Source organism: Tyto alba, unplaced genomic scaffold (genome assembly GCF_018691265.1).
Source record: "Tyto alba isolate M040663 unplaced genomic scaffold, T.alba_DEE_v4.0 Super-Scaffold_1, whole genome shotgun sequence".
Lineage (NCBI taxonomy): Eukaryota > Metazoa > Chordata > Aves > Strigiformes > Tytonidae > Tyto > Tyto alba.
Window position 1 is genome coordinate 37,772,801 of NW_024881261.1, and position 19,277 is coordinate 37,792,077.

The 19,277-nt window shown below is 46.0% G+C and overlaps 1 protein-coding gene across 1 annotated transcript in view; it reads right to left on the reverse strand.

Annotated features, from left to right (window-relative positions):
• LOC122154883 overlaps window positions 1-16,527 on the reverse strand; it is an 87,756-nt gene extending 71,229 nt beyond the window's left edge. The window contains exon 1 of the mRNA XM_042807931.1: window positions 16,448-16,527. The gene's annotated coding sequence lies outside the window, so the exon portion shown is untranslated. The remainder of the gene's footprint in view (window positions 1-16,447) is intronic.
• Between the last annotated feature and the right edge of the window lie 2,750 nt (window positions 16,528-19,277).

Below are 19,277 nucleotides of genomic sequence, written 5' to 3' on the forward strand. Positions count from 1 at the left end.
CATTATCGGGTTTATTAATTGTTGGTTAAGTAATGGGAAGGTGCCCAGAGCAGGAGATGAGCCCTCATCACTTGTTATTAGCTTAGAAACCAGCAGAAATAAAATAACTGAAGATAAATTATCACGAGTGCTGCCCCAAGTACCGCAAACTGACAGATCTGCTCAGAGGGGATTTCACAGAGTGTTCTCAGGGGGGAAACAGAGAAGAGATAGCAATAGTCAGTCCAATTTTATATTTTTTTTTTTAATGAAAAGATTTCATCATCTTTGATTTTGAACACCACTTTTCATGGCTGGGATCACATGGATATTCATGGCTGAGAGGGTATCCCTGCTCCTGCAGGAAAACTCTATTTATTAGTCTATCACTGGGAAATCAAGATGGGCTTTGCATTGGTAGCACAATACTGCACAAGAAAAAGAGATGATTTTTTAAAAAAAAAAAAAAAAACAAAAAAACAACATGCAGCTGAAAACAGACTTGCCTGCAGGGCTGAAATAGCCTCAGAAATACAGGCAACCCCATTATCAGCTTCAAATCCCAGAGAAGTAAAAACACCCAAGTCTCTCAAACATTATAATAGCTACCAGATCTAAACAAGTAAATTCCAACTACGCGTTCAGCATTCACATGCATTTCCCCCAAATCCTTCTTCCATTTGTGGCCATATAGCCTCTATTTGCTGGTTCCCACACCAAGACATGGTTTTGAGCAGATTGCCCATCCAGACAGAGCATTCCTGTCTACACACAACTCAGCTACAAGAAGGAACTCATGTAGAGAGGAAGGTCTTTGATCTGGAGACAAGAGCAGCATGCCCACAGGGACCTGGACCAGCAGAAGTCACTGTCACTATCAGACAGACTCAATTCGAGAGGAAAGCAGAATATCACAATACACAGCAAAACAGGCTAGCCAACCAGCTAGCGTGCCATTACACTGAAGAAATTTAATTAAACTAATGCATTTTGGGCTATGAATCAGAAGAGGCAGAATTTAAAAAAAAAAAAAAAAAAAAAGCAAACAGGTAGTTCACTCTTATACTCCTTGCAGCCATTTGCCTAGAAAACTGATCCGAGTAGCCTTTTTGCAGCACCTGTGGCATTTTTACCTGTGGTTCTATAATGAGAGGTAGATATAAGGGAAAACGATAGACCAGAAGACCAAGCCAACACCAGCAACATGCTAATGTTAGCTAGAAACCAGCTACAGCCAAAGTTTTGGTCTAACCTCAGATATTGGAGGTAAAACTGAACCAGGGGCATCACTTGATCTAGGAGAATGTGGAAGCAACCAAGGCTGTTCTCCACCCATGCAACCACACTCCGCTCCCTAAGGAGGCAGCCCCTATCAGCAAAACATGTATTTCTGGATCTTTCAGACAGAGGATCCAGCCCCAGATTACTCCTTCCCTGGTAGTTTACAGCAGCCTTAAAAAAAAAAAAAAAAATAAAAAAAAAAATTGCAGGTTTTATTCACATGCTTCAGTTGCTGACCAAACACCAAAGTTTAGTGATTTCTGAAGAATTAATTGTTCTTCTTTAGTCTCTGCAGTGTATGCAGAGTTTGCCCTCCGAGCTATCCCTGCTGCAGACACAGCAGCAGAGCTGCAGCACCCCGAACTCATCCCTGTAGCCAAGAAGCCCTGCTCGTGCTACAAAGCCATTTTTAAAGGAGTTTTACAAGATTCGTACCACTTTCAGAGTCTTAGCTCTTCAGGTAAGCATCTCTTCCTCTATGTTTCATTTAAACTCTTCTAGAAATACAGCAATAAACACTGTTTCATCTGCACCCTGCAACAGAACACCCTAGATACAAGCTCATTCCCAAAAGCATTTATTTGCAAGAGAAAAGACAGCTTGTTCCTAGCCCTAGAGGACTCCAAAAACATTGCATCTAGTTCAATCTCTTTACTTGCATGTGCATCTCAAGCTAAAACAGAACTTCTTAACAGAGTAGCAGCCCTCCAAGAAACTAATTAGCTCAAATCTGCTCCCACATACACAGTCTCCAAAAGTTTCTTATGTCTTTCAAGTTTCTTCTAACTTCAGGTTCCAGAACAAAGCAGAAAACTTTGTGAGTGCTCCACTCCTGCTTTTATAAGTTCTTGCAGCTACTGAACTGTTCACAGGTGGGCTAACTAAGGCAGCCCAATTAGGCCTCCCTAACAAGATCCTTTCATTTAAGTGGATCCAGGTGTACCTTTCAATTTCTTAAGGTGCTTCCTTTGCTGCATCTTCCCAGAGAGGGTACTCTACTGCTAAATTGCTTTTCAATTGAAGAATGCTTTGCAAATGCTGTATTTTCCTGTGCCTATCTTGTTACTTTGAGGATATACAACTGATTTGAAAGTGCCAGTGTTTAAAAAGGAGCTCTCTGTTCATTGGTACTACTTAATACCCCAGAGGTAGATGAGCTTTGGGTGAGATGAAAGGAGATAGACATGCTGGAGAGAAGCTTTTCCTCGTATTACCTCTATATGTTGATAATCTGGGTTATTATTTCATTACAGGACTCTCTCTCATGGGTAAATTGGAAGGTTTATATATGAAAATATAGCACCTGCTATCACCATAAGCATTTTTTCCTATCTATGGGCTGCTGAGGGGTGCTCCGTGCCCTGATCTCTTCTGAGATGGGAACAAAGCTCCCTAGCTGCACAGTCACACCTTGCCTGTGGAAGATGATCCTATCTCTCTGACTTTTTGCTTCCCAGCCTGGTTTGTTCAGCTGCTGAACTTAGGGGTACTTAATAAAAAGGTATTTTTCATCATCTGTGGTCATTAGGGTCCCTGCAGGTACAGGTGTGTCCCTCTGTAACTCCATCCCTTTCTAAGTCTCCTCTCTGGTGTCCTGGAGGGGTGAATAGCTGAACTGCAGTGAGCTTATGCTAAAACTTTTGCAAGGATGTTGCTTAACTGGCTGACAGGTAGAGCTAGAGAGTGCTGAAGACATGGGGAGGACATTAGCATTGGAGGTAGAGTGGGGTGCATGCCAGGCAAAAAATCCGTGTCAAAAGGAGCTGGCCCCAGCTCTTCCTCTCGCTGGTGTTAACGCTGCTCCGGAGTTGATTTTGTCTTGGAGGAAGCTCTCACGTACCCTGTCATTTCGTGACAGGCAGGGACCAGAAAGGTAGGCAGGATGAAAATCAATCAAGATTTGTCAAATACACTGGAGAGCTCATTTTTATGAGATAAGTGCCTTCAGAGGAAGCGTTGGTAGACACCTACCACATGTTCAGCCTGCTTAGTGGCAGAGTATGCAACATTAATCACTGTCACTTGAAGGGGCCAGGTTCCAGCTGAACCATCTTCCAAGTTTCTTCCTCCTTCAGCCATCCTCTCCCCTTTCCCCTCCCTGTCCACTGGCATGAAGATGAGCTGCATTCACAGACCTGTGAACCTCTAAATCAGGCTGATGCTCTTGGCTGCTGCCACACCAACTCATCATTTATTTGGTGCTGAGCTGCCCTCTGTGCATCGGCTAGTTACACCAAATGGATTCTCATTTCATACAAGATAATTAGCGGTGTGGGCCAGAATGGTGTTAGAGTTGTGTGCTGCTTCTTAGCAGATGAAGTTCATATGCTGCTGTCCCACTGCAGTGGGACCTTGCCCTTAGAAGCAGCAGGGAAAAGATAAAGTGACTGGCTTAGCAAAAACCCTCTTCTCAGAGCAATTATCAGCAGCGAGTGAAGATGGCTTGATTGGCCAGGCTAATTGCTGATCTCTCAGGAGCCTGAGCTCTGCTGAAAGAGCAGCTTGGGAGCAGGAGCAGATCACGGGAACCTCACAGCAGCACTGGAACAGAAGAGCCTGCAAGGACCTGAGTTGCCAAAGTTAGTTACAGAAGGGGAAGAAGTGATGTGCTTCCAGAACATTATCTCCCACATCCTGCTCCCCATAACATTTCTTACTGTAGTGCATCATTTACTGCTGTGAGGCTTTGTTGTGTCTTACGCTTCCCCATCCTGAAGATGAGTGAGAGGACTTCATCACAACAGGGTGAGGGGACAGTCCTGTCCTGAGGGGTATTCACGATGAATTCCTCTTTTTCCTTGTGTCAACCCATTTTCAGACTGAGATTTTTTTATTGTCTTACTGCAGATCTGGTTCCCACATTTCAATAGCCTGAATTATGGGTCTCCTCTTATTTTTAAGGTAGTCATATTGGATAGTGCCTGCTAGGTTAAATATTGCACCTAGGGAGCGGGGGAAACTGGCTTGTGGCCATAGGTATGAAGACACCACGGATTGCACTGTTAAGACTAGAAGGAGAGAAAGAAATGTCCATGAAGTGATAAAAAGACCCTATTTTCAGGTCTTAAGCCAGTTACCATCTTTAGGGATTAGCTTCAGCGAGGGAGCAAATTGCCCTAAGCCCTCCTGCCATGGGGCTCTGCTCTGCACCACTGCAGCCGTCACCGGGGACGCGCGACAGGATTAGAGACACGAAGCTCTGTCGAGATCTGTTCCTTGCAGCAATGATGACACCCATTGCAGGAAGAGACGAGCAGCATTCCTAAAGCCTTCCTGGCCAGGCAAGATTATATCCCTGCAGCAGGACTTGATTTAACAGAACGGCAAAGAGAGAGATGGGCAACAAGGGCCATAAAATCTACTTACGCTCTCCCCGTCGCCAGCAGAAAAGTTGTCAAGTCAAGAGGTGCAGCTGAACGCTCTTGCTGACCCAGGCTCTGTTTGCTGGCGTGGCACTTCCCAGGCAGGGCTTGCTGCAGGTTTATTTTCTGCCTCCCCTCTCACCCCTCCATACATCTTCCCTTCCTCTCAAGAGCTTTCAGCTAGAAGGCTGAAATAGCACCAGCATTGTGCTTGCTGGGCAGCCCTTCCCCATACCCCCTCTCTCTCCGAGGGATGGATGACGGTCAAGAAATGCTCGTGTCGTTCCCCCCCTCCACGGGTGCACGCAGCAACGATGGGGTGACCGTGCCCACCGAGGCCATGGCAATAACCGAACCACCACCTCTGACCCTGCAGCCCCAGGGTTAAGGGCACACTGCCCAGCCCGGAGACAGCTCATCATTCAGCAGGGCTCAAACACCAAATCTCCTCACGCTTTGAAACATCAAGCCTTGACAATAACAAGCGCCCCGAGGGCAGCAACCTGGCTGAAGGTGGGAGAGGGTGGCTGGCTGTGACCTTACCCCTTCCCTCGTTGGCTCTGTGATGCTGCGGCAGGGATGTGCACATGGGAAGAGCAGATCTGTCTGCAAACCTCTGCCTGCAGCCTATAAACAGTGGCAGGGTAGATTACTGCAGTGCATTTTCCCCATGCTACCATGATTTTGGGAATATATATTTCGGTGGGGGAGCAGGGGGCAAGCATAACATTCTGATTGACTTTCTTACATGTCATTGACATCAGCAACGAGTCCTGCAGCCAACACAAGGAGCAGCTGCCAAGGCTCAGGGTATATGAGGACCTTAAGACCCTGTCACAGGTAGGAGCACAGGTTGTATTTCAGAAGAGGGAATCCCTTCTGGACAAGGAGTCTCTGGATCTTTACCAGAGGAGGGAGGGATTCAACTTCCAAACCACCCTGTTCCCTTCCCTGCAGCAGGGACTGCTGGCGGCATGCACCTCAAATGTAAAAAAAAAATCAGGGCTAGATCCTCTAGACCAAGCAAAGGTCTAGAGGGGGATAAAAGTCAAGCAAACACCCTGTTCTGTCCCCACCTCACCTATCCAGGAATCTTTCAGGGTGGTTTTATAAGGGAATCTGCAGAATCCCAAGAATCTGAGCTTTTGGGGTTACATAAAGGGCCCGTGGTTCCCATGCCAGAGGTGGCATCAAATCCAGCTCTCCAGAAATTGCACAGCAGCAAGGTAATGGAACTCATGAGTGCTGTATTTTGGAGTTACTTACCAGTGCCATAGCAGTTTGGGGACAAGATAGACTTGGCCCAGCACACATCATCCCACAAGGGCTGTTATGAGGCATTCACTCATAGCTCAGGAGTGAGGGCAATTCAGAATTAATTCAACAGGTTGCAGTAGTAAGGGTGATCAAGTACCTAGAACCTAACTTTATGGAGCTGCTATTAGCGCACACACACACACAAAAAAAAAGATCAGAGCACACCTCCATGCCAGTCTAGGGCACTAGAAAAAAACATATCCAAGGTATTCTGCAGCTATTGGATAAGGAGGGAAGGAAAGAGGAGGAAAATGAATAAAAATGAGGCTGCCAATGCCCCAGACTACTCTTCTCTCATCCTAAAAAGGGAAGAGGATTCTGAAAATTGTGTGGAGATAATCAGCAGTATACATCTGAAAGTCAAGGTTTTTAACTTGGGTTTATCTTTCCTTCTCAATTTCTACATCAGAGGAACCAAAAAGCTTTTGAATGCTATATATACTAACATTTTTTACATTTTTTTTTTTCTCTTTGGCTTGGCTTGACTCCTACATCAAACCCTTCAGAGCCCAGTCAGTAAACCCACCGCCAAGGTTATCTCGTGACTTCTGGACTATGGGAGAAATGGATTGTTGAATGGTAGAAATCACAGAAAAAATACTTGTTACTTGGATTCGGGAGGTTCAAGTGATGGGCTAGAGGCTGTGGTATCTTTTGGAGCTCTCTGGCTCCAAAAAGGCACAAGCCAGGATGAGCTGAATTCTTACAATTGCTAGTGTGTAACTAGCAATTCTTAGCTGAATTGCTAGTTACACACTAGTACTTTGGAAAGGGTAGTAAGAGGGATACTGTCACCATCTCCCAGCTCTGGGTTACCTCCCCGCCATCAGAAGCTGGTGACCCCCAACCAGAGCTGGCAAAAGGGAGGGTGAGGATGCTCCATAACCTGCTTCAGTGCAAAGTCAAACCAAATTGTTAAATCTCAGCTGCTTCTCCCCGGTCTTTCTGCTCTGAAGTCAGAGACATATCCAGAACAAAGGGGGAATGGAGAAAGACAAAAAAAAAAAAAAAAAAAAGACTTTAGATACAAGTATTTATTTGCAGGTGTCAAATGATTTCTTGATTAATTCTGCAACCTGCTGCTTACTTGCCTCTAGCCCTCGCTGCTCAGTGTTTCACAGAGAAAGTATTTAACTCAACAAAGAGAACTTTCAGGCTGAAATTTGCCTGATGTGGGCAGCAGGGCAGAAAAACAAAAACAAAACATTGAGCAAGAACATGAAAGTAATCTGAAACCCTTTTAGCTAGATAAGGGCTTTGGTTTAACATTGGAACATGTCTGAACTTCTCCAGACCTAATAAAGAAGCATATCACTACAGCAGATGTTAAATGCAAGCATTACTTTAAAAGGTGGCGGCGGGAGGAGAGAAGAAAGAACTAACCTGTATATAAATATAGATATAGATAGATAGGTACCACAGTAGGCTCTCAAATTGCAGGCTTTCTATCTATTTTACAGTAGGATATCATCAAAATTAACATGACAATATATCACTACAGGAAAGAAATGGCTATCACACCCTTATACTAGCAGCCCAAACAGGATTTGAAGACAAGATCCTTCAGCAGATTGTCTTCCCAAGTCAGCAGCGTTGCCATTTGCTCCAAGGAGCACACAGAGAAATCCAACATTTTTGGAGGCATTATAACACCAACAGCATAAACCATTAGATCAGGTTCTTGCCTGCCAGGGAAAAGCCCAAGCAGCCAGGTACATAAAGCAGCAACATATCGAAATCCTGGGTGTTTCAAGGAGAATCTGAGCAGCACTTTTTAGTTTATTCGTGATTTACTGCATGGAATGGGGTTCCGCTTTTCAGCCTGGGACAAGCCTGACTCAGAAAAAGAAAAGTCCTGTGCAAAATATTATCTCTTGTAAAAACAAGATAATCAGACCTGTGACTATTTAATTATCACCCACCTATGGTGGCTGCCCCATCCTGACCCTGTTAGGAAGCCCAGGGTGTGCTAAAACCCCACAACTTGGCCAAGACTTGCTGGGAAGCCAGCAGCAAAACATCTCCACAAGGCAGCTGCCTCGGGCGACCTCATCCTCTTTCTGTTCGTCACCTTTTTAAAAGGGAAAGAAGTGATTGAACCTCAATCAGGAATCCGAGTAACTTAAATAAAGAGCCTTAAAATCTTTGCAGCACCCTGACACTGGTCCATACTCAGGGAAACACACTGAGGGTGGGCCCATCCATCAGGACTGAGGAATCCCCTTTTTTTCTTGCATCAGTGATGCCAGAGCACTTCAAGGTGCAATAACTTGCAGGTATCAGGAATGATGTGTTTTCTAGCAATCAGGGGGCAGGGGGAGACCTCTGGAAACATAATTCAGTTCAGATGGTTCTGGCTTACAGGTCCCTTCCTTTAAATTGATTAATAATGACACATTTAAATGGATAACATAAATTAATTTCTGAATTGCACCATTAGTAAGTAATTAATTTCTTTGCTCTGTGAAACTAAGATATCACTGTTATCTAAATCTATAAAGAGAAGAAATGCTGAACGAGGACTCCATTAATGTAAAAATTGATTTTTCCATTTACCCTCTTCTGAGGTTTTTTTTTTTCCTCCCCCTCCCTCCAATACATTTATTTTTCAAGTGGCTGGGTGTGGGGAGAGTAACCTAATTTATACTTCCAGTGGTAATCAAAAGATCATGCATGCTCATTTCAACCAAATGATGTAATTATGAAGGCTGTTAAAGCTGGCGTTGCCTTGGAAACGCAAAATACTGATAGTTGAGGTTGGACATCTGAGTCCTCTGTAGACACAGTAATGAGGAAATAGTGTAGCCCTGCCAGACCTGGCCTGAATGGTCACACTGGGAAGATCACCCCAAGTTACTCAGATGGTTTCTTTAGCACTTACCAGGCTACCATTTTTCCTATTCCTCCCACCACCTGCCATAACCTATAACTTTTACTGAGCCAGGAGCAGAGGACTCGCTCGGTTCAAAGGCAAGCAGAAATGACAAGGCGTGGGGGTTGGACCTGCTCATCTCAGCAGGAAGGACACAGCAGCCAAACCTTGAGTGCTGCTTACCACCAGCCGCCTCGCTCCTGCATTTCAACCCAAAAAGACATACCCTGCCACCCTCTTGGTGCACCCCAGGATGGAGATTTACCGGGCACTCAGGGTGTCTCTGCTGACCAGAGCCAGGATCTGGTTGGTTGTAGCCAAGGTGTTAGATCCTCCTTTCCAAACCAAGGGACTCAGTAAATGGCTCAGGACGCTTTCAGCCTTGGTGCAGGAGGTCAAGCATTCCAGTAGCCTGTCACCTGCTCTGGAGGGGAAGGTGCAGCCTAAAAGAAGGGAGCAAGGGGTTTCCTTGCAAAGAGCAGCAACCTCATTCTGGCTGGACAAAACAAGACATGTCTGTCCCCTCTTATGGTCCTGGAGCCTTCAAGTGAGGCTACTTTGACTAAGAGTTATTTTAAAAACAATTCCAGAAACGGCACTGGCTTCCTATATACTACTTAGAGAAAAAAAAAAAAATCCTTAATTTTTTCCACGCAGTGAATATTTCTATGGCCATTCTGCTGAGATGGCTTTAGGCAGCTGTCCCCACGGGTGTCATTTGTGCAAAGCAGGCAATGAGAAAGGGCTAACACCGGTTCAGCAGTAGGCTTTGAGCAGCCCGGGACTTTGGTCTACCAATAGAAAAGGATGCAGACCGATGCTCTATGCTTTTGAGACAACTCCCTGGTTCTCTTTAGCCAGTTCTGCTCTTCCCAGTTTGAATTATTGGGGGAGAAAGCTTAGGGCTAAACTGGAGCTGCATCAGTACTGCTGATGCAAAGAGACACATCTGCCTCCCTCTGCCAAGAATGCCCCATCCCTCCCACCGGGGTCCTTCAGCTGTGCCAAGCCATGAATTTCATGGTTCCTTTTCAGCTCTTTTTTTACCCATCATGTCCCAAGAACAATGCAATGTCATCTCTATTCACGTCACGCTGAGCTGAAAGGGAACTTTAAGGTACACCTTGGAGAGAAGGGGGCACAGCTTGAACCACGTCTCCAAACGTACATGCTGTATCCACTGCTCTAAATAAGAGAACAGAACAAGTCAAATTGTTCACAGCGAGTATTTTAGCTGCATCTTTTTTTTTTTTTTTTTTTTCCCCCCCTCCTCTTGTTAAAAAGCACAAAACAAAACACATATACAAAGTGAACTCATTTCAGCTTCTCGATTAATATCCGGATGTCCCCTAGTCACTGTCAGGTTTTTTTTCCACTTCGGTGAGTAGGTAATGACATTAATACCACCATGTGATCTTCTTTCTCTTCCCTTATTGAGTCACCTTCCCCTTACACGCAGGAGTTTCTTCTAAGGTTCATCAATTGAAATTGTTTGAATGCACTGAGAAAAATAATAAAAAGAACATTTCATAACATTGGCAGGAGCATTTCAGGCATGAGCACTTTGAATATTTATTCGCCCTTTTTGTGAGCAATCTCAGCAAGAAAAAGTCGGCACGAATAAAAGGAATTGCAAATACCAGCAAAGTAGCTCAGTAGTTTTCATTCACAAGAATATTTGCACAGGCTCCTGGGAGAATTATCAGGCAAGGTAATACAAAATCCCTTATAGCGTCAAAGCTTTGGACACTCCGTAATCCTCCTTGTCCAATGAAATATATCTTTTCCTGAGAGTTGAAGTCCTAAACTGGTTTTTTTGTTGTTTTTTTTTTTTTTTTTTTTCCTAGCTAGGGAAGTCTAGAGAAGAATTAGAAAAGCTTGGAGAATTGTTTTCTTTATCCCCGTTTCTGTTTCATAGTGCCTCGTATTTCCTCTCTCTCTCCTCTCCCATCCACTATTTCTCCCTTGAGCCAAAATGGAGAGAACAACCCAAGATCCTTTCAGAAGTTAAAAAAAAAATAAAAAAAAAAAAAAAAAAAGGAGGGGTTGGGGGGGAAAGAGATGGCCATGTAACAAACATTGTTGGAGCCATGGGAAGGTGGGAGACTCACAGGGAAAAGCTGGTTGAGGAGCAAGTCACAGCAGAACTTTGTACCACAGGTATGGATTAGACATGATCCCATCTGGGATCGAAATGAGAACGAATTGCTAAGGAGTGGAGCCAAAACATCCATCTGCCTGGGAAAGAGAAAGCAGGACAGCAGTATCCAGTGAGTTTTTTGGGGCTCATCAATAAAAGCACTGGGGCCAATTTACTCATAATTAGCCTTTATGGGCAAAAAAAGTCCTACGGAGTTTCATTCTTGACATAGAATTTTATAGGATGGTTCAGAAACTTATAGAAAGGATATTGTTTTCCATTATCTTGCACAGGTTTGTAGAGCATTTCTTTAGAACCCTGTTGGTTTCAGCCCTGTTAAATTCAATAACTTCCCTAAGGGAGTGCTTTAAGTGTCAGGCTTGATTCAGTTATATAAAGGGATAAGGGAATAATCGTTAGACAGTGCACAGGGATGGGAGAAGTGGTTTTGTGTGGCACCAGTCTTATTTAAGAACAGTCTGAATTTATAGAGGAGGCTGATGAGAAAGTTGGAAGCAACTAACGTGACTGTAAAAGACAAAACCCAGGCAGTGCTTTTGGAGAGGGCTGTGATTAAATGGGATACCACAGAGGCATGAGGATGGTTTCAGATTAGTATTTTAAGTGGTTTTAGATGTTTGTCTTGGCTTCAACACGGTGATGTCCCATGTACTCTTCTTGCTCTTCATAACGTAAGCCATGGGCACTAGACTTTACGTAAGAGCCTGTATTGCTTGCTTTGCAATTAACACATCCTGCAATTAGCAATCTAAAGCACCAAAGTCTTTAATATTTCTTCTTACTGCTACTACAGAATATTTTATTTGTAATATACTGTTGTCCTTGCATCTTAATCTATTATGACAGTGTGAATCATTACTAATCCATCTGAGTGCCAAGCACAGGCACAGACCAAAAACCCAAATCAGCATCTCTCCTTCCAACTGTTCTCCCAGCATCCTCTCCAGAAAGGCGGGAGGTGGGCAAATGTGGCCTTCAGGAGACAAGGAGTGTGAAGCAGGGTGAATATCTCCATCCAAGACCTGCTCTGATTAGGAAGCACCTGCAATTTAAAGAGGAAAAAGGGCCTGAGGTTGGTTTTGCAAGGTGTTGCAGTGAGGAAGAAGCGGTTCCCAACAGCCAGGTTTCTAAGGGCATATGCGAACTTCATGATGCTCTGATAGACTTTTGACCTAGCCTGTGCATCTCAAATGTCAGAAAACCCCCAAGAAGACAGGCCCAACTCCATTTTCTTCACTGAGGAACCAAATAACATGCATTTTCAGCCAGTGACTAAGAAGACTGAAGCTTTCTGCTGCTGACCAAGGATATTTATCAGCACTTCCCAGAGCTGCTTCATAAACAGGTCATCCTCAGGTTCCTCACCCACACCTGAGATCCGTCAAGAGGAGGCACCGCATGACTCCTCACCACCTGAGCCTGATCCAGCCCCATTAGCTGGGACCCTTCAATCCAAGCTCATGCATTGTCTGATGCCTTCCCAAGTCTGCATCCAACGATGCTCAAGACGCCGTGGAGAAACACTGCCAACACCAGCTCCCACTGCAACAGAAGCCTGGATATTGCTGGACTCAGCAGCAGGCGAGGCAGAGTTGGAGCCTTTCCCAATTTTGCCATCAACGACCAGAAACCAGTAGCAGCAGGTGGAAGGGCTGGTCAGTGCCAGAGCAAGGCCCTCCCTGCAGCACCCACGGGGCTGGGAACAAACATCTTCCTCGCCTCTGCCCACCTGGGCATCGCTTAATGCTCAAAGCCTGGAGATCAATAGCTCCTACTTTTCTACAAGTCAGGACGACTGCAGGAACTCTTTCCAACTACCCAAATGTCTTATTTATCTCTGGAGTTACAGAATTCTTCTCAGCCCTGGGCTGGGTGTAGATTTCCTGGTCCATCATTACAATCCCTTTTTATGGCTTCTTTGGGTTCATCCCTGGCCTGAGCGTGAGACGCTCCATTTGTTTTGGCAAGAACGTCCCTGAGATTTATACCTATAATTATACAGGTAACCTTTCCGACAGGGAATTTTAAAATGATCGACGCTAAAGCAACCTACACATTAAATGTGATTAATAAGATGCCAAATGGCCACGAGTCTGCACCTCCCTGCTTGTTAAGCATGTCAGCTGGAGCGTCCCCAGCTGATCCCGCTGCTCTGAGACGTCGTGGGACACCCGAAAATGGTTGGACGTTCCCGTTGGACATACCCACTCCTCCTAGGCAATGTCCATGGTAGGGTTAGGGTACACACGAGCACAGAAATGACATCCATCTCCTGAAGTTTCATTTCTGAGGATGGAGACTTCTTCTGGTCCTTGCTAATATCATCTCCTGCTGAAGAGGTGACAGGGGGGATCTCAAGTGACAGGAGACAGATGAGCACGAGGCTGGCTGGGAGGGAGGTTAAACGAGGTGCCCGCTTCCCCAGCGCAAGGTCCTCTCTGCAGAATTGTCTTGCCATCCCCAGGGGTGCCTAATGGAGCTGCTCTTCTCGCTCACCGAGCAGGCACCGGCTTCACTTCCTATCAAAGCACCCACTACCCGTATAATCAGGTAAAATAGCGTCTGTCAGGACATCTATCATGCCCTGTGGAGGGGTGGGGTGCCCTCCTCCCACCAGAAAGGGCTGCACGAGAATAAGAGGAAGCTTTGCCGGGCGCAGCATTGCCGCGGAAGTCAGCTTCACGGTGTGCTTGGCAGGCTGCGTAGCGCGATCCGTTATGGCCCGCATTGAGTCAAGGTTTTACAAAGCTTGCGTTTTGCTGATGGGTTGCCCAAAGACAGTAAAAATCAGTCATAGTCAAGCTTGCATTGACCTTCAGTCAATGGCTACAGCACACTAAAATTACAGGAGAAACCCTGATAGCTGCTTCCCTATTCTCTGGACAAAGTTATTGCATATAAATTGTGTATTGATTAGAGGCAGAAAACATTAAGAAGCCTGTTTGGGAAAACTGGAGGGTGGAAAGAAATTCAGGGACTGACAAAAGAGCTACTTTAATTAGGAAGGAAAGCAAAGCAGTGGGAACTAAAAACAAACACAACCTCTCCTCAAGAGCCTCCCACTCCAGATCTGAAAATCTGATCAGGAATCATCTCTCTCAAGGAAAGGACACCGGATCTTGGAGCTGTTTTGGCTGAGCAAAGGATGCAGGAAAATGAGCTGGCTTCCTCCCTTCACCCAGTGGCTGATGAGGATGGTGGCTGGGGAAACGAGGAGCTATACTTTCTGCCACTCCCAGATTTTGCATGTCGAACCGGGAAAGCGATAGATCATCGAATGAGTGTGTAACGACCATGCTTATTTCTGCCTTCTAGCTCAAAGTGCTTACAGGGTAATTACACATTTTGGACTTATTAGCTGTAATTACTAGGTTCTGTAATCTGCAGAATGTGTCATTAGAGCATGGGCAACCTCAAGTGGTCTAAACACGCTCAGAGAAGTTTCTTGTTTATCTTCAGCTTTTCCTGCCTCAACCTTAGATGACCGCCAAGAGATGAGGTGCTCGTTCTCACGCTGGGAGTCCTCGCCAGCCCCCCCAGGACCCTACCAGGCTGCAGTTTCCTGGCCTGGAACAGATGGGACACTCGTGGGAACACATGCAGCCCTGGCCTGGAGCTGACTACAGGCTACAGGAGTCTTTCAGAAATTTGGCTCTCATTCCTACAGCCAAATAACATGTAGTGTTCATAGTAAAGTCAAAGCATTTCTTTGGATAGACACCAGGAGAGGCTGGATCAGCTACAGTGTTTCAGCTCCTGCCTCCTGCCCCTTTGCTACTGGGCACTGCCAGGACTCTGCCTTTAGTAGGATGGCTTTTGAATTATACAGCTACCAATAAGCAGAAAATAGAGATTTTAAAGTTGGTTTGGGTCTACGTAAAAACCCTGCCAGCTCATCACAGATGGAATTGGCTGGGGCCAGAGCAAAGGCAGATTCCTGGGCTTATCTCAGTGTACAGAAATAAACTGGTTTAGGACTCTCCTACTTACCAGACTGGTACAGCCCAGGTTTTTCCCCGCCCCAAATTCTGTGTCTGTGACTCACAATTCCTTTCCCCCGGAGTAATCTCCCTGCTGGGTTTCCTGTCAGCCTCCCCTGCTTTTCGGGGTGCAGGCTGGACCCGCACCTCCAGGCAGCTGCTCCGGTCCATCCCCGCGTACAGCAGTTCCCCCCTGCAGCGGTCTCGCAGCCCAGATCCTACCTTTGTCCCCCAAATTAAACACAGCCTCTCAATTAACGTCCGTCTCCCTTTCTAGATGGGATAGAGCTGGCAGCTTGGCCAGGACTGGCAAGGTGGAGCCTGTGGAAAAGCCTGGGATTCCCACACCTCGGACAATTAGCTTCTCCGTACAACATCTCCCAGGGCAGCTTAGCTTCGCTAGCGCAGCCTTTTTTTTCCAAAATCCCTTTAATTTCACACCAGTGCATGAAACAGAAAAGCTGGTCTGGCCGTCCACCCCAGCAAAGCACAGCCACATCCAGCCCCGTCGGGGATCCTCAGGAGCCCTGGTGGCACCGTGCTCCTGCTCAGAGAGGAGGGACAAGGGGGACCCTTTACCCAAGGCTGGAAACCACCCACAGCAGATGCAGAGAGGTGAGGGATCCCTCCAAAAGGACGGATGAGGAGAGGAGGTGAGGCAGCTCACTCCTACCTCAACACCCGGAGACCTCTCAGATCCAGGCTTTTCTAAAAGCCAGGAGTCTGTAGCAGAGATGTTCAAGGACAAAGGTGGCTCTGCATCATTTGCCTCTGGTGTAATGCCTCCACGGCCAGCCACCCACCACTGACCACAAATCAGACAGTGCTACACATCTTTGAGTGGTTTTCCTTTTTCTCCAACACACATCTTTACAAAAGCTTTGCAATCCATCCTTACATGATACAAAGCCAGCTTTTACTTCCTTCTGGTTCCTGATTATTGTTTTGGCCAAAAATCTACTTGCAAGGGCTAAAAAAATAAGTCAAACAAACCCACAAAAGCTTGCGGGATATCCTGGACTGCAACGTACCCTTTCATACAGGGTCAAGGAGGTATCCAGTATTAGGGTCAGGCAGCACAGTGAAATCAAGTGGTCACTGAAGTGGAAGATGGGAAGATATAGTGTCAAGTACATCACTTGCTGTCTGCACACAGTGCCGGGCTGCAGCAGCCCTTACTACCCCGCTTTGATCTGCAACAAGTCTGGGCCACAGCAGCAATGTCCCCGTCCCTTCCCTGCTTATGGCAGTGCCCCAAAAAAACAGGCAGGTAGAGGGGGGACATCAGGCTCCCACAGGGGTAGAGACCATCTGGGATAGTCGACCTCTTCCAGAGGCAGCAAACTCCAGCCGTGCTAACAGAGCTGATGCATCTCTCCAGGACAAGAAAATGCAACATAATACAACATGAACGAGCGTTTTCATGCCAATTTTACCCTAAGTTATACGTGACTTCTTTTAAGAGTATCTAATACCCCCTGAAAGCAGTACTCACCTGTGGGACCTTGGAGGCCACCTCACACTTGGATGAACAGGAGAACAGTGGTAGTATAAAACCAGAACGTTGTCCTTGTAACCACCTACTGAGAGGAAAAAAAAAAAAAAAAAAAAAAAAAAAAAAAGTGTGACCACCATTTTCTTTTTGTTTTCTTGGGAAGCAACATCCCATCCGTGATGCAAACAATGATCAACCTAAATAGACAAATTCTAGTTTCTCTTCCCTCAGAGGAAGCCTCTGAGGAGCCTCCGCTGAAGTCAGTAGAGCTCATTGGGGTTTATACAGATGTAAGAGGGAAGAACATGGACCGTTGACTTCAAAAGAAATGCCACAGGTACCTGTTACAGTAGCTCCCGATTTCTGGCCACCAGCCAGCAGGTTAGATGGCAAGATAATTCAAAAGTATTGCTTATCTTTTTGCATGCTTAGGATTTGCCTCCTTATTTCTCTGTAGCAAAAAGCACTGTCCAATGCTTAGAGAGTGGATGTAATGCCAATCATTAGAGTAGCAATTATTTATCTCAGAGGAGCAATGAGAGGCTTAATTAGTTAATGTTTGTAAACCATGATGAGCTCTGGAGATGAAGGATGCAAAACATCCAAGGAAGGAGATCGCTCACAACAAAGCCCAGAGCATCTCTGCTTTGCCGGCTGAGCTCCCCTTTGCTGTCCAGAAAGCCCGGCCAGTTTGATCCCCACTCCTCACCAGTGGCACAGCTCCTGGCGAAGCTGAAAGACACCTAAGGGAGCATTCCCTGCTGCATGCCGGCTCTCTAAAACCCAGCATGAATATGACACTAATGACATCTTTCAGAAATGTAATTAGCCTTCATTCATGGTGAGGTACATTAGGGAGAATTCAGAGGCTTGGAGAAGTGGGCTCCAGTGGGTGAGAACTGAGGCTTGTGCTTTGAAAGCTGCATTAGTGAAGGGAAAAAAAAAAAAAATAGAAGAGAAAATGTTCTAATATTACTTAATTACCCCAAGACATCCTCAGATGTAATCGAGCTTGGAGGGCTAAATGAAGGCTGTGTGTGCGAGACCGGCAGAGGCTGATGCATTTATAATGAGGCCACTTTGCAAGGCAAACTAGGTCCCCACGGAGGGAGAGGGGGGCAAAGAGGAAGGACAAGAAGGAGGCTGGGGAGGCACCACAAGGTGCCTGAAGATCTGCCCATCTCCAGCAGCTTTGTGCGAAGTCCCTTCCCCTCTGTTCGGGTTTGTAGGCCAGGCTGGCTGGAAAGAGGATGGGAGATGAAGCATGCAAATGTGGGTGCAGCACTGCCCAGCAAACCACATGCCATGGAATTACATCACTCACGGCTTGGACACTAAACCCCCCATAAAAACCCTTTAGTACTCAATAAAATGTGTAAGAGCTGCTACATCACGCTGACAGCGAGACATCCCTCCATCCAGACCCAAACCCAAACCCAAGTCATTTCAGCATCTAATCAGCACCCTCCTCGAGAAGCCTCTCCAGGTAGGGAGCTGGAATGAGAAAGCAAGCACAAGCTGTCCTTGGGGCAGGGCTGTCTCTGAAGATGAGAGGGGAAACCTTCCCCGTGCTGGCCAGGGTTTGGCCCCATTGCTGCCGTTAAAATTAGTGGAAACCAGGCGGCTAAATCCGAGTACTAAAAATCAGCCCTTTTATCCACAACACCAGAGGCCCAATGCATACTCACAAGCCCATTCCAGCCTTGATTTACATACTGTACAGAAGGAGACATTAAAATCCAAACGGTTTATGGTAATTAACGCTCATTTAAATATTATACTGGTAACTATCACTTCCAATTCTGCTCAGCCTTGAAGTGGCTTTGTGTGCATGTATATATGTACAGGGAGATTTTAGAGGGATACTATATCTTCTCTCCTGATTGCTGCTTTCCCAGAAAAAGTGTGTTTAATGTTCATTAATTGTTTCACTTCGAAAAATTGCTGTGAAAAGTCACCACAGGAGAGGAGAAATATTTTTTTAAAGTTTTTGTAAAGGAAGTAATAATGGGAAGCCCTGCCCGTGGCACAGATGTATTAGCTGAGTACAGCTCTGCTCAGGCTGTTTAAGCACTGCGATGGGTGACAAATAGCTATTAACACTGAGCTCCCTGTCACTGGAGGAATGAAGATTATGGAGATCAAACAACATTTAGGTGGGAACAGAATGCATTATTTATCACCAATCAATCTTTTTTTCTTCTTGTCTGCTAGAGAGCCCAAGCAGTAGGACTGGGTTGGGAGGCACCACTGCCTTGTCAAAGACCCAAGGGACCTATCAGGCACCTTTGGTGAACCTTGTGCTGATCCACCCCTTTGTGATATCAAACATCAATGGGAAATAAATAGGTTGGAGAACAAACCTGTCAGTTGTGGTACAAAATAAAGGCACGAGAGGCTCCAAGTGTTTTCAAGGTTCATAGAGCCACTCTAGCAAGGCCAGGCAGGCATGGCCCTAGATCGCAAAGCTGGACCACAGCATCCTCAGAGGAAGAGGGAGAAGATGCCCACTGCCACGTCCTTCAGGCAGCAGCCCAAGCACTGAGGGCTCTGTCTCTTCCCACCTCCTGTGGAGTTTCCTCCTGGGACGACAAAGGACGCAGAAAGTTGTCCCTCAAGGGGTACCCAACAACATCCACTCCAGCATCTACCAGATAGCCCAGATAGCCAGCCCCACTGAATTGCAGAGAGAGCAGCTTTCTTTGGGAATATCTCCTGCATAGGCCACGGAAAAGGGTCAGTGTGATAACTCTACCTCATATTCACCTCTTTCTCTCTGAGCACCCGGAGCACGGCCAGAGAACACGAGACCTGTGCACCACACCAGTGG